Source organism: Silene latifolia, chromosome 2 (genome assembly GCF_048544455.1).
Source record: "Silene latifolia isolate original U9 population chromosome 2, ASM4854445v1, whole genome shotgun sequence".
Lineage (NCBI taxonomy): Eukaryota > Viridiplantae > Streptophyta > Magnoliopsida > Caryophyllales > Caryophyllaceae > Silene > Silene latifolia.
In genome coordinates, this window is record NC_133527.1 from 96,196,773 (window position 1) to 96,210,170 (window position 13,398).

Sequence of the window (13,398 nt, forward strand, 5' to 3'; positions counted from 1 at the left end):
GAAGGGTATTCCTAGAATGATTGGAATGTTGGAATCTTCCTCCATATCAACAATGACAAAGTCCACCGGGATGAAAAACTTCCCAATTCGTACGGGGACATCTTCCCATATCCCTAATGGTGTCTTCGTCGATCTATCGGCCATTTGGAGTGTGATATTGGTGCATTTAAGCTCTCCTATCCCTAACCTTTTACTCACCGAGTATGGCATAACACTCACACTAGCCCCTAGATCACATAAGGCTTTATTGATCGTGGTGTCGCCAATGGTACACAGTATTGAGAAGCTTCCCGGTGTAACACCCCCATACTCCAAGTACCTTACCAGGACCACTCAGGTATGAAGACATTACCATCTCGGTTACCCGAGGCAATGATAATCAAACAACAATAAAGAAACAACGTTTATTATAAATAATTTAGCGAATAGTTACAATCCTCAAAACCAAACCAAAAGTACGATACATTATTTCAAAAAGACTGTTCTAACTGAAATGTAGATAAACTAAAGGCTACAAATGGAAGACTCCTATCATCATGTCGTGGCATCCCAAACTATCCCAAGACTCATCTCAATACCTGCTCAATATCTGCTCACCATCCCCGAATGGATCACCGCAGTTTACAAAACAACACCGGGGTCGGTACTAATCACACAATCAATATAGATAACAATAATAAGATAAACAGACAAATGAATCACACACACACACACACACTACCAACCAATTCCCATCATCTCAATCCCGACCGTCCACCCTGGACCCCGCGCCATGGGGGGACCGCAGCCATACCCACCAAATCCCCGCTCCACATAGTGAGCGATAACCCTGTACATTAATGTGCACATCCCCTTTCGTGGCGGGTTCCACGAAGGGCGAAACTAGGGCGTGAAGTCACTCCCGCAAGTGACCCCACTCAGCCGAGGCCATGCCTCGCGAATCATCAACAACGATCACAACCACAATCACAGTACAATTATTATATCAAACAACCAAATACAACACATCAACCAATATCCCATTATGGGACTAATACGAGTAGGAAATCCTACCCGGTATGCACACAATCGACGGTCTCTCTTCTTTGAGTCAAAAGCCTCTTCTATGAACCCTCCTCCTATCATATAACACATAGAGGCTACACATCACATACTACACATAAAAACCCCCAATCTCTAAATTAGGGTTTAACCAAATCAAGGGAAAAACAATAAAAAGGGTACATAGATCTTACCCTCGACGCAAGGAACTCAACGATACGAATAACGACAAGAACTGACCGTCTGAACTCCGGGAATTGCTAAGAATGCGATTAGGAAGATGAACTTGTTGCTTTTTCTCTTAAACAGGGTTTTAGGTTTTGTAAAAGTGATTTAAAACAATGATGACGAAACTTAAATACCTTAATCGCATAATAAACAAAACCCGAGAAAACCCCCCGTAAAACCGGACACTCGATCGAGTACCCAAGGTACTCGATCGAGTACCCCCTTACTCGATCGAGTACCCTAGCTACTCGATCGAGTACCCAACAGGTCAGAAACTATTTTATTTCGCAACTTACCCTTACTCGACAGAGTAAGGCCTACTCGATAGAGTACCCCAAGACTTATAAATACGGAGTATTACAGTCTTCCCTCCTTAAAAGGAACTTCGTCCCCGAAGTTCAAACCACTACTAACCAAAGGTACTCCCACAACATTCCCGACTCAAAAGCCAAACAAAATTTAACATAAAACATGATACTAACCCAACTCATCCCGACAAACATACCGACACAACATATAAAAGGGGTATAAAACTCTTAAAAACTGCTCGCGATCATCTCCTACCCCCCCTAAAAGAAACAAGGTTACGTCCCCGTAACCATACATACCTGATCAAAGAGGAAAGGGTAACGCTCTTTCATAGCTTCCTCTGGCTCCCATGTAGCTTCCTCGGTCTCGTGGTTAGACCAAAGGATCTTGAGCAAAACCGTCTCACCACCCCTAGTCTTTCTAACCTTTCGGTCTAGAATCTGCTTAGGCACCTCCAGATATGATAAGGACTCATCTAGCTCTAAGCTTTCTGCCTCTAAGACATGTGACGGGTCACTCACATACTTCCGCAAAATACATGATACATGAAACACATTATGCACTCTCTCTAACGCAATGGTAAAGCCGACGATAAGCAACTTCCCCAACTCGCTCTAAGATCTCATAAGGCCCTATAAACTTCTGACTTAACTTGCCTTTCTTCCCAAATCTCATAACCCCACGCATAAGAGACACTTTCAAAAGAACCTTGTCCCCAACTTGAAACTCTATGTCCCGACGATGTAGATCTGCATAACTCTTTTGTCGATCCTGGGTTGCTCTCATCCGTTCCCTGATCATCTTAATCTGCTCCACCATCTCATGCACCATCTCTGGTCCTAAAACCACTTTGCCTCAAAGACTATCGTCCCAACAGATTGGACTCCTACATCTCCTCCCATACAAAGCCTCAAACAAAGGCTGCCATACCTATACTCGGGTGTGATAACTCATTATTGTAAGAGAATTCTATCAAGTCCAACCTCTGCTCCCAGCTACCACCAAAATCCATCACACAAGCTCGCAACATATCCTCAAGTGTCTTGATTGTTCTCTCAGTCGGCCCGTCTGTCGCAGGATGAAATGCTGTACTCATCTTCAAAGTTGTTCCCAACGATTCCTGCAACTCCTTCCAAAACCTCGATATAAACCTCGCATCTCTGTCAGACACTATGTCCTTAGGGACTCCATGTAACTTAAGCACGTTCTTTCGATAGGCCATAGCCAATTGTGCCTTAGTCCATGTATCTTTCATTGGAACAAAGTGAGATGACTTGGTCGACGATCCACTATCACCCAAATCATGTTGTTACCTTGTTGACTCTTTGGCAAACCCACAATGAAATCCATGGAAATGGATTCCCACTTCCACTCAGGCACCTCTAAAGACTGAATCTTACCTTGTGGTCGTCGCTGTTCCCCTTTTACTCTCTGGCATGTCAAACAACGGGACACAAACTCAGCTGTCTCTTTCTTCATCCCAGGCCACCAAAACGTTTTCTTCAAATCCTTGTATAGCTTGTCTCCACCTGGATGAACTGAATATGGTGTGCAATGTGCCTCTGTCATGATAGTCTTTTTCAACTCCTCGTCATTAGGAACACACCACCTACCATCAAACCTCAAACTACCGTCTGTATGAATAGAAAATCGGGACACTGTCCCTTTCTCTACTCCAGCTCTCCACTCCACTATCTTAGGATCCAAAGCCTGCTTATCCCGAATATCATCATAAAACTCCGGATGTCTTTGTCATATCACCCATGGCATCTCCTTTCTGCATCATATGTATCCCAAAACTCGCTACCTCATCCCTCAGCCTCATCAAAGATAGAGCTGTACACAAGGAATGTACACTCTTCCTACTCAAAGCATCAGCAACAACATTGGCTTGCCCTTCATGGTAGATGATTTCCATGTCATAATCGCCAATCAGCTCCATCCACCTCCTCTGTCTCATGTTTAACTCCTTCTGCGTGAAGATGTACTTGAGACTCTTGTGATCAGAAAATACTTTAAAGATTGCTCCATAAAGATAATGTCTCCAAATCTTGAGAGCAAACACCACTGCACCCAACTCCAGATCATGAGTAGGGTAGTTCTCCTCATAAGGCTTCAATTGCCTAGAAGCATAGGCAATCACTTTGCCATTCTGCATCAACACACATCCCAGCCCATTCTTCGAGGCATCTGTATAAACCTCAAAGTTCTCGCTCCCTTCAGGCAATGCTAAGACAGGAGATGTGGTCAAACGCTCCTTTAATGTTTGAAATGCCATCTCACAACTCTCATCCCAACGAAACCTGTTCTCTTTCCTCATCAACACTGTCATCGGTCTAGCTATCTTGGAGAAATCTTTCACGAACCATCTGTAGTACCCAGCTAAACCCAAGAAACTCCTAACCTCAGCAACATTCTTCGGTGCTTCCCACTTTGTCACTGCTTCAATCTTCGCCGGATCCACATCTACCCCATCTTTAGAGATTACATGCCCCAGAAAAGCAACTTTCTCTAACCAGAACTCACACTTGGACAGTTTAGCATACAACTCATGATCCCTCAAAGTCTGCAACACGATCCTCAGATGCTCCTCATGCTCCTCCCTAGTCTTAGAGTAGACTAAGATATCATCGATAAACACCACTACAAACTGGTCCAAGAACTGTCTGAAGATTCTATTCATCAAATCCATAAACACTGCCGGCGCATTAGACAACCCAAACGGCATCACCACATACTCATAATGGCCATACCTTGACGTGAAAGATGTCTTTGGTATGTCCACCTCTCTAATCTTCACCTGATGGTACCCCGACCTCAAATCAATCTTAGAAAAGACTGTTGCACCGCTCAACTGATCAAATAGGTCATCTATCCTTGGCAAAGGATACTTGTTCTTTATCGTCACACGGTTCAGCTCCCTGTAATCTATGCATAACCTCAAACTCCCATCTTTCTTCTTCACGAAAAGAACTGGTGCTCCCCACGGCGATACACTTGGTCTAATGTATCCCTTCTCTATCAGATCATCCAACTGCTTCCTAAGTTCCTCCATCTCCTTAGGACCCATACGGTACGGTGCCTTAGAGATTGGCCCCGTCCCTGGCTTCAACTCAACGGTGAAATCTATCTCCCTCTTCGGTGGCAACCCCGGAATCTCCCCGAAAAACATCTCGCAAACTCCCCACCACCGGTATCTCATCAACCGCCGGACTCTCTATCCGATCATCTCTCACATGGCACAAGATCGGCGGACATCCCTTCCTCGTATAAGACTTCAAGGTGACAAATGCAATCAACTTAACTTTGGGTTTGACTATAAACCCACGATAAGACACACTAACACCCTTAGGACCTCTTAAAGACACTTTCTTTTGATGACAGTCTATCTTAGCTTTATACTTTCCTAACCAGTCCATCCCAACTATCATCTCAAAACCGTTAAAAGGAAACTCTAGCAAGTCTACAGGAAATCAACTTGCCCAACTATCAAAGATACATCCCCGAACAATCTCCCACACGATACGTACTCACCCGAAGGTATGAAAACTTGCTCACTAACCGACTCATATACTCTCAAACCCAACTGTTTTACATGACTCGAAGACACAAACGACTGAGAAGCCCCCGAATCAAACAAAACAAATGTAGGAATACCATTAACAAGGAATGTACCGGTGATAACGTGCGCATCTTCCTCACCGCTTTCTTCTCCATCATGAATAACTTGCCATCGGTCTTCCGCCCACCTCCCGGACAAGATTAGTTGATGTGGGTCGGCTTAGCACCCGACCCTTGATTGTTGTTGTTGTTCGCTGGTGGTTTCGATAAGAATTACCGCCGTTGCGCTTGCCTCCACTCTGGTAACTCGACTCCTCCGGTTTGGCCATGATCCACCGGGTCCATTGCTCGCGAAGCTCACGCAGTCTCCGGAAAGATCCTGGTGCACTTGTGCACTCATGTCTCTTGTGGCCTACACCACCACAAATATAGCAGTAACTCCCCAACTATTACTCACACTCCCACGGCCACGCCCAAAGGAAGCCCCAAACTAAACCCGAACTGAAGAAAATCCTTTAGACCGATTGTGGTTGCCTTTCTTGTGATTAGATTGGCCACCACCCTCGCTCTCAGACTTCCTCTTCTCACCACCTAACCTCTCCCGAGCCATCTCCACTTACCTCTCGCTCTCCCGGCCCTCATAAGCTTCCTTAACATCGCAAGGACTCCCACGGGTAACTTATCCATAATCTTAGGGGTCAACCCCTCTCAAACCTCAATGCCGATTCTCCTCACTCAAACCCATATCCTCAAAGATACCTCGACTTCTCATTGAACATCCTGTAGTACTCACCACGGACATCTCAAAGATCATCTTAAAACCATCAAACTCTTCTCTCATCTTACTCCTCACATGTTCCGGTACAAACTCCTTCCTCACACCATACGAAACTCCTCCCAAGGTATAGCGAAAGACTTGGCTTGTATATATCTCCTTAGCACTCACTTTCACCGAATCCCACCACTTGCCTGCCGCCTCCCTCGATAGAATGCAGCTGTTCCACTCTCATCTCATCAGGACAATGAACCAAGTCTAAGATGTTCTCCATCTCTTTCAGCCAACTATCAAGAAGGTTAGGTTCCCCAACTCCTTTGTATTCTTTCGGGTTAAACCTCGCAATGTAAAGGCTGATTTTTGAATGATCAACCTCCTTCTCCTTATCCTTATTCTTGTCCTCATTCACTTTCTTTAGGGTCTCAGTAAGAGCATCCTGGTGCTCTAACATCTTAACGATGTCATCCACGGTCATAAGCTCGGCTCTCGCATACAAAGCGTTTCTCTTGGGCGGCATCTTGAAACTATACATATATAAGAAAGGGTAGATATGAACATACGTACTAAACCTCAAAACACGAAAACACGCCACCCAGAACCCACTCAATCGAGTTCCCAAACACACTCGATCGAGTAACGGGCTACTCGATCGAGTGCCCCACGTACTCGATCGAGTACCCAAACTTCAGACCCCTAACGACCTTCCGATCTCTTACCTACTCGATCGAGTATCTAGGCTACTCGATCGAGTGACCCCTACTCGATCGAGTACCCCTAGTTACTCGATCGAGTGCCCCAAAACTCGATTCGGACTCAAAATCGCCAAAACCCACCCGATCGAGTCGGTCCCCACTCGATCGAGTAACACTAATTCGTAAGAGCTACCCGCATGTTACGTCATATGCTAACATGCCAAACTTTATAAACCACATTATATCATAATAAACATGCTACGCATCTTTTCTACTATCTACGAGATCATTTCATCATGTTATTAAATGCCACATTGTAAATCATCCAACATGTTATCATCTCATCAACAAGTTTCCCCCATATCACCATTTTCTTTCACATGCTCAACTTTCTACTTCAACACCCAACAATTAACACATTTCACCACATTCTTACACAAGTTATTCAAACACACATATGACTCGACAAACACTTCCCCCATGTGACCGGTTCAAAGTTGTAGGGCGACCCCTGCGACTTTAGGACGTCTCCCAAGCCTTTGCACTAGCTCCTACAACTTTTACCCCGGGTTCATTTTAATTGACTCCCTATGTTCATTAAGTTCATTGGTTACAGGTTTCAGGATCGTCGCTCTGATACCATTTGTAACACCCCCATACTCCAAGTGCCTTACCAGGACCACTCAGGTATGAAGACATTACCATCTCGGTTACCCGAGGCAATGATAATCAAACAACAATAAAGAAACAACGTTTATTATAAATAATTTAGCGAATAGTTACAATCCTCAAAACCAAACCAACAGTACGATACATTATTTCAAAAAGACTGTTCTAACTGAAATGTAGATAAACTAAAGGCTACAGCGGAAGACTCCGATCATCAGTTCGTGGCATCCCAGCTATCCCAGTACTCATCTCAATACCTGCTCAATATCTGCTCACCATCCCCGAATGGATCACCGCAGGTTTACAAAACAACACCAGGGTCAGTACTAATCACACAATCAATATAGATAACAATAATAAGATAAACAGACAAATTTGAATCACACACACACACACACACTACCAACCAATTCCCATCATCTCAATCCCGACCGTCCACCGGACCACCACACCGATGGGGGACCGCAGCCGTACCCACCAAATCCCCGCTCCACAGAGTGAGCGATAACCCTGTCCATTAATGTGCACATCCCTTTTCGTGGCGGGTTCCACGAAGGGCGAAACTAAGGCGTGAAGTCACTCCCGCAAGTGACCCCACTCAGCCGAGGCCATGCCTCGCGAATCATCAACAACGATCACAAGGAACTCAACGATACGAATAACGACAAGAACTGACCGTCTGAACTCCGGGAATTGCTAAGAATGCGATTAGGAAGATGAACTTGTTGCTTTTTCTCTTAAACAGGGTTTTAGGTTTTGTAAAAGTGATTTAAAACAATGACGACGAAACTTAAATACCTTAATCGCATAATTAACAAAACCCGAGAAAACCACCCGTAAAACCGGACACTCGATCGAGTACCCAAGGTACTCGATCGAGTACCCCCTTACTCGATCGAGTACCCCAGCTACTCGATCGAGTACCCAACAGGTCAGAAACTATTTTATTTCGCAACTTACCCTTACTCGACAGAGTAAGGCCTACTCGATAGAGTACCCCAAGACTTATAAATACGGAGTATTACACTCGGATCCTTTAGTTTTGGAGGTGAACTCCCTTGAAGTATTGCACTACTCACCTTAGTGAAGGCGATAGTCTCAAGTTTCCGGATCGACTTATTCTTTGTGAGGATGTCTTTCATGTATTTCGCATAGGCCGGCACGTGATTGATTAATTCCGTGAAAGGAATTGAGACTTCCAAATTCTTCACAATTTCCATAAACTTTCCAAGTTGGTCATCAAATTTGGGCTTGGCTTGACGACTTGGAAAAGGAAGTCTAATCACAATGGGCTCCTTCTCCTTGGCCTTGTCTTCATTTTTCTTTGAAATTTCTTCTTTTGATGATTCTCCATCTTTGGAGTTTTGCACAATTTCTTCCTTATCACTTGCTTCCACAACTTCATCCTCAACTTGCTTCTTCGGTGCTTCATACCTTGTACCACTTCTCAAGTGAATGGCACTAACCGGTTCATGTCTTGGGGGATTACTTTGAGGTGGTAATTACCCCTTTTATCTTTGTGAGCTTGAAGATGCTAGTTGAGTCAATTGGGTTTCCAACATCTTGGTGTGAGCTAGAATGTTGTTGATGGTGGTTTCTTTTGCTTGGCTATCTTTTTGCATTTGAGTGAAAAACTCTTGTTGATTCTTTTGCATTTGGAGGACCGCTTTTTGAACATCAAAACCTTGGTCATTTTGGTGATTGTATGGATTTTGATTTTGGTAACCTTGGTTTTTGTTGTAAAAGGGTCTTTGATTTTGGTTTCTCATGGGAGGTGGGGTGTATGTTGTTTGAGGGTTTTGAACATTTTGGCTTTTGTATGAGAGATTTGGATGAAACTTGGTATTTTCATTGTAATAGTTGGAATAAGGGGTACCACTCTTGTATGCTTGGAAAGCATTCACTTGTTCATTTGTTCCCCTACATTCACTTTGGTCATGTCCCAAAGTTCCACAATTCTCACATATCCCACTTGGGATTGATGAGGATGCCGTCATGGCATTAACATGATGCTTTGCTGATTTTGAGGCTTCTTCAAGTCTAGCCATAGCTTTTTCAAACTTCAAATTGATTGTGTCAATGTGAGCACTAAGTTGAGCACCCAATTGAGTAACAGAGTCCACTTCATGCTTCCCTCCTCTAGTAGCCTTGCGAGGTCTACTATATTGTGAGTTATGGACCGCCATTTCCTCAATTTTGTTCCAAGTTTGATTGTCATCAACTTCGGTGAACATTCTATTTGGTCCCATGTTGAGAATGTTCCTTGAATCTTCATATAAACCGTTCCAAAATTGTTGTACCAAGAACCACTCGCTAAGTCCATGGTGAGGACATGAGCGACAAATTCCCTTGAACCGCTCCCAAGCTTCATACAAAGATTCTTCATCCCTTTGCTTAAAACCCGTAATTTGAGCTCTTAGCATGTTAGTCTTTTCCGGTGGGTAGAATTTTTTGTAGAAAGCTAGAGCCAACTTTTTCCAAGAATCAATTCCGAGAGTGGCCTTATCAAGGCCCTTCAACCATTGTTTCACGTTGCCGATTAGAGAAAAAGGAAATAAGATCCATCAAATTTGGTCTTGAGTCACACCGGTTTGAGAAATCGCATCACAATAGTCACAAAAGTTTCCATATGAGAATGAGGGTCTTCACTAGGCATCCCCCCAAATTGGCTTCTTTCGACTAATTGGATAAAGGCGGATTTGGCAATAAAATTTCAGGTCAAATGTTGTGGTGTGGGAGTACCATTGGGTAGGTTCTCCTCGGTGGGTACGGAATGTGATGAAAATTTTGGCATTGTAGGTTGATTTTGTGGGGTATTTTGTAATGGATTGTCCTCACCTTCTCTTGCAAAAGGGTTGATGAACTCAATAGTTGGTTGAATATCCACTACCTCACTAATACCTCTCAAATTCCTCCTAACAAATCTCCTATTGTTTGTCAAAGTTCTTTCAATTTCACGGTCAAAAGGTAACAAATCACCTTGTGACCTTCTAGACATGCAAAATATCAAACAACTCGAAAACAATTAGAACTAACCTTGAGGAGTTTTACTTCCCCAAGGCAAAGAAAGACACAACTAATAACAATATAAGAAAATCTAAATCAAGTTAACACCGTCCCCGGCAACGGCGCCATTTTTGATCGGAGTCGTTTCGTATTCACAATTTAATAGATGTTGTCGTTGGGTCACGTCCGAATCAAAACACAATTTATAGCTTCACAAACAACTCTACAATTAGTAAAGAGGCAAGTAAAGGTCGGATCCCAAGGGACGGGAATTGAGATGAGATTTCTATTGAAACTAGTGGTGTCTTAGGGGTGTCACATATTGGGTTGATGTAGAAGGTCACTAACCTAATAGCAATGAAAATAAATAAGCAAGATGAATTAAAAGGGTTGTAAACAATTGATAAAAAGCACTAGGGTGTCATGGGGTCATAGGGGAATCATGGGAATTGATCATACAAACATGTTCTCAAATTATAAGCAAGCAATTATTGTTGTGATGGATTGAGTTGGGTTATATCATACAATCCTAGGAAAGTTTGGGTCCCGGAGCCGAATCGATTAGATTGTACAACACCTACAAGTCGACTTAGTCTTCCCTATCCAACAACATGCATGGTCTAATGAGACTCGAGTTGGTTTATGTCTTACAAGTCTCATTGAAAAGATAGGTGATGGGTAAAAAAATGCAAGGATTCATAGGCTCACATTTCATTAAACATAACATGTGCATGAGTTGAGATCAAAATAAGCAAGCAAATAAACCATGAAAGCATATTAATTTAAGCATGAATCATTTCCCATGTTGGTTTCCCCTAATTACCCATTAACCCTAGCTAGGTCACTACTCACTCATTATCATGTTGATCATGCTAGCAAGGTTGTCAATCATACCAACAAAAGGAAACATGATGAATAAATGAAAGTAATTAACAATAATTAAAAAGGGATTAAGAGAATTATACCTACTAATGATTCCAATAATAAAGCAAAGAATAAAAGAAGTACTTGATGCTTGATTGAGAGGTTGTCAATCTCCCAATAATAACCCAAATAATCTTCAATTACCCAAAATAAAGGATGAACAAGAGAGATTAAGGAAATAAAACTTGTATTAGAAATTGATTAATTGTTGATTACAATACTAAAGAGAGATTTGATTGATATTAACTACTCTAATAATTGATAAGAAGAACATGCTCTTTTAATTAGACTAATGGGGTATTTATAGTGGAAATTAGGTGGATGCATTAGGGTTAACTAAGGGCTAAACTAGTAATTACACTTTTTAGATTGAGCAGGGAGGAGCCGGTATTTTTCGAAGGAAGGGCTTCTTTCTTTGTAGCTTGGAGAAGACGAAATTTCGCTGTACTGGAATCCGTGCGTATTGGAGTCGGGACGGGCGGATTCAGGCAGGGGAAGACGGGCGTCTTCAAGGGAATCCGGGCGGATTCAGGTGGCTGCTAACCCGGTTGTCTTTGGAGGAAGACGCACGGATTCTCGTGCTGGGGACGGACGGATTCAAGGCAATCTGCACGGATTGCTGTTCAGCATTGTTTCATCTTCTTTTATTCCCTTTTCTTCATAAAATCCTTGGGGATTTCCTCGGGGATGCAAGGATCCTTTCTCAACATTGCTCATCTACTATCATATGTACAAAGGCCTTCTAATCTTGTCTCTCCTTGATGCTTGGTCATTAAATTCAATCAATTTAGTCTCGTTTTGCCATGAAAATGCAAGATTTGCACTCCTTTCCTACCAAGGGATCAAAATCTCAAAGAATATGCAAAACAAAGAACTAAAGACAATATATGACCCAAATATGCACTAAAAAGCATGGGAACAAGGCTAATTCGGGGGCTAAATATGCGCTAATTATGGTCACATCAGGTTGTAAATCATACGAACAAAGTAAAACATGATGAATAAATGAAGATGACTAACAATAATTAAAAAGGGATTAAGAGAATTATACCTACTAATGATTCTAATAATAAAGCAAAGAATAATAGAAGTACTTGATGATTGATTGGAAGGTTGTCAATCTCCCAATAATAACCCAAATAATCTTCAATTACCCAAAATGAAAGATGAACAAAAGAGAGATTAAGGAAATGAGATTTGTATTAAGACTTGATTAAAAGTTGATTACAAGATTAAAGAGAGATTAGAATGATATAAACTACACTAAAGATTGATAAGAAGAACATGATAATCTAATTAGACTAATGAGGTATTTAAAGTGGGGATTAGGTACGCAAATTAGGGTTTACTAAGGGCTTAAATGATGATTAAGTCCTTGAGGAATCGCTCCTCTCAGAAAAATATGCGAGTCTTCTTTTTGCTAGTCTTTCCCGAGGTATGCGCATCCTTCATAGAACAAGTAGAAGACTGGATAGCTGTCACACAATCCGAGCGTCCAGGGCACGGGACGAGCGGATTGTGGGTCTTTTGGACGAGCGGATTTGTTGAGTGGACGAGCGGATTGTGGTGGTTTTGGACGAGCGTCCTTCTGAGGAAGACGCTCGGATTCCTTGTCTTGGACGGGCGGATTGTGGGCAATCCGCTCGGATTCTGAGTCAGTTTCGTCCTTTATTCTTTTCTTCCTTTTTCTTCATACAATCCTTGAGGATTTCGTCGGGGATGCAAGGATCTTTTCTCATCATTTCCCATCTACTATAGTATTTACAAATGCCTTCTAGTCTTGTCTTCTCTTTGATGCTTGGTCATTGAATTCAATCAATTTAGCTCCATTTTGCCATGAAAATGCAAGGTTTGCACTCCTTTCCTACCAAGGGATCAAAACCTCAAAGAATATGCAAAACAAAGGACTAAAGACAATAAATGACCCAAATATGCACTAAAAAGCATGGGAACAAGGCTAATTCGGGGACTAAATATGCTCAAATAATGGTCACATCAAATATCCCCAAACCGAACCTTTGCTCGTCCCGAGTAAAGAGGTGACAAAGACTAGGACCGTTATTTAAACTAACCTAATAACATAGCCGATATGAGACAATTAGCGGGTCTCACTCCGCCCCTTCAACTCACAACAAGATAACCATGAGGTAGGATGCCTTCTTAAAAGGCAAGGTGGGTCTTGCCAAAATGGCG

At 42.5% G+C, this 13,398-nt stretch overlaps 1 non-coding gene across 1 annotated transcript; it reads left to right on the forward strand.

Moving 5' to 3' along the window:
• Positions 1-9,591: 9,591 nt before the first annotated feature.
• Positions 9,592-9,698, forward strand: LOC141645567 (small nucleolar RNA R71). The gene has a single exon (XR_012545047.1). It is a non-coding gene; the product is annotated as a small nucleolar RNA R71 (small nucleolar RNA).
• The last annotated feature ends 3,700 nt before the right edge of the window (positions 9,699-13,398 follow it).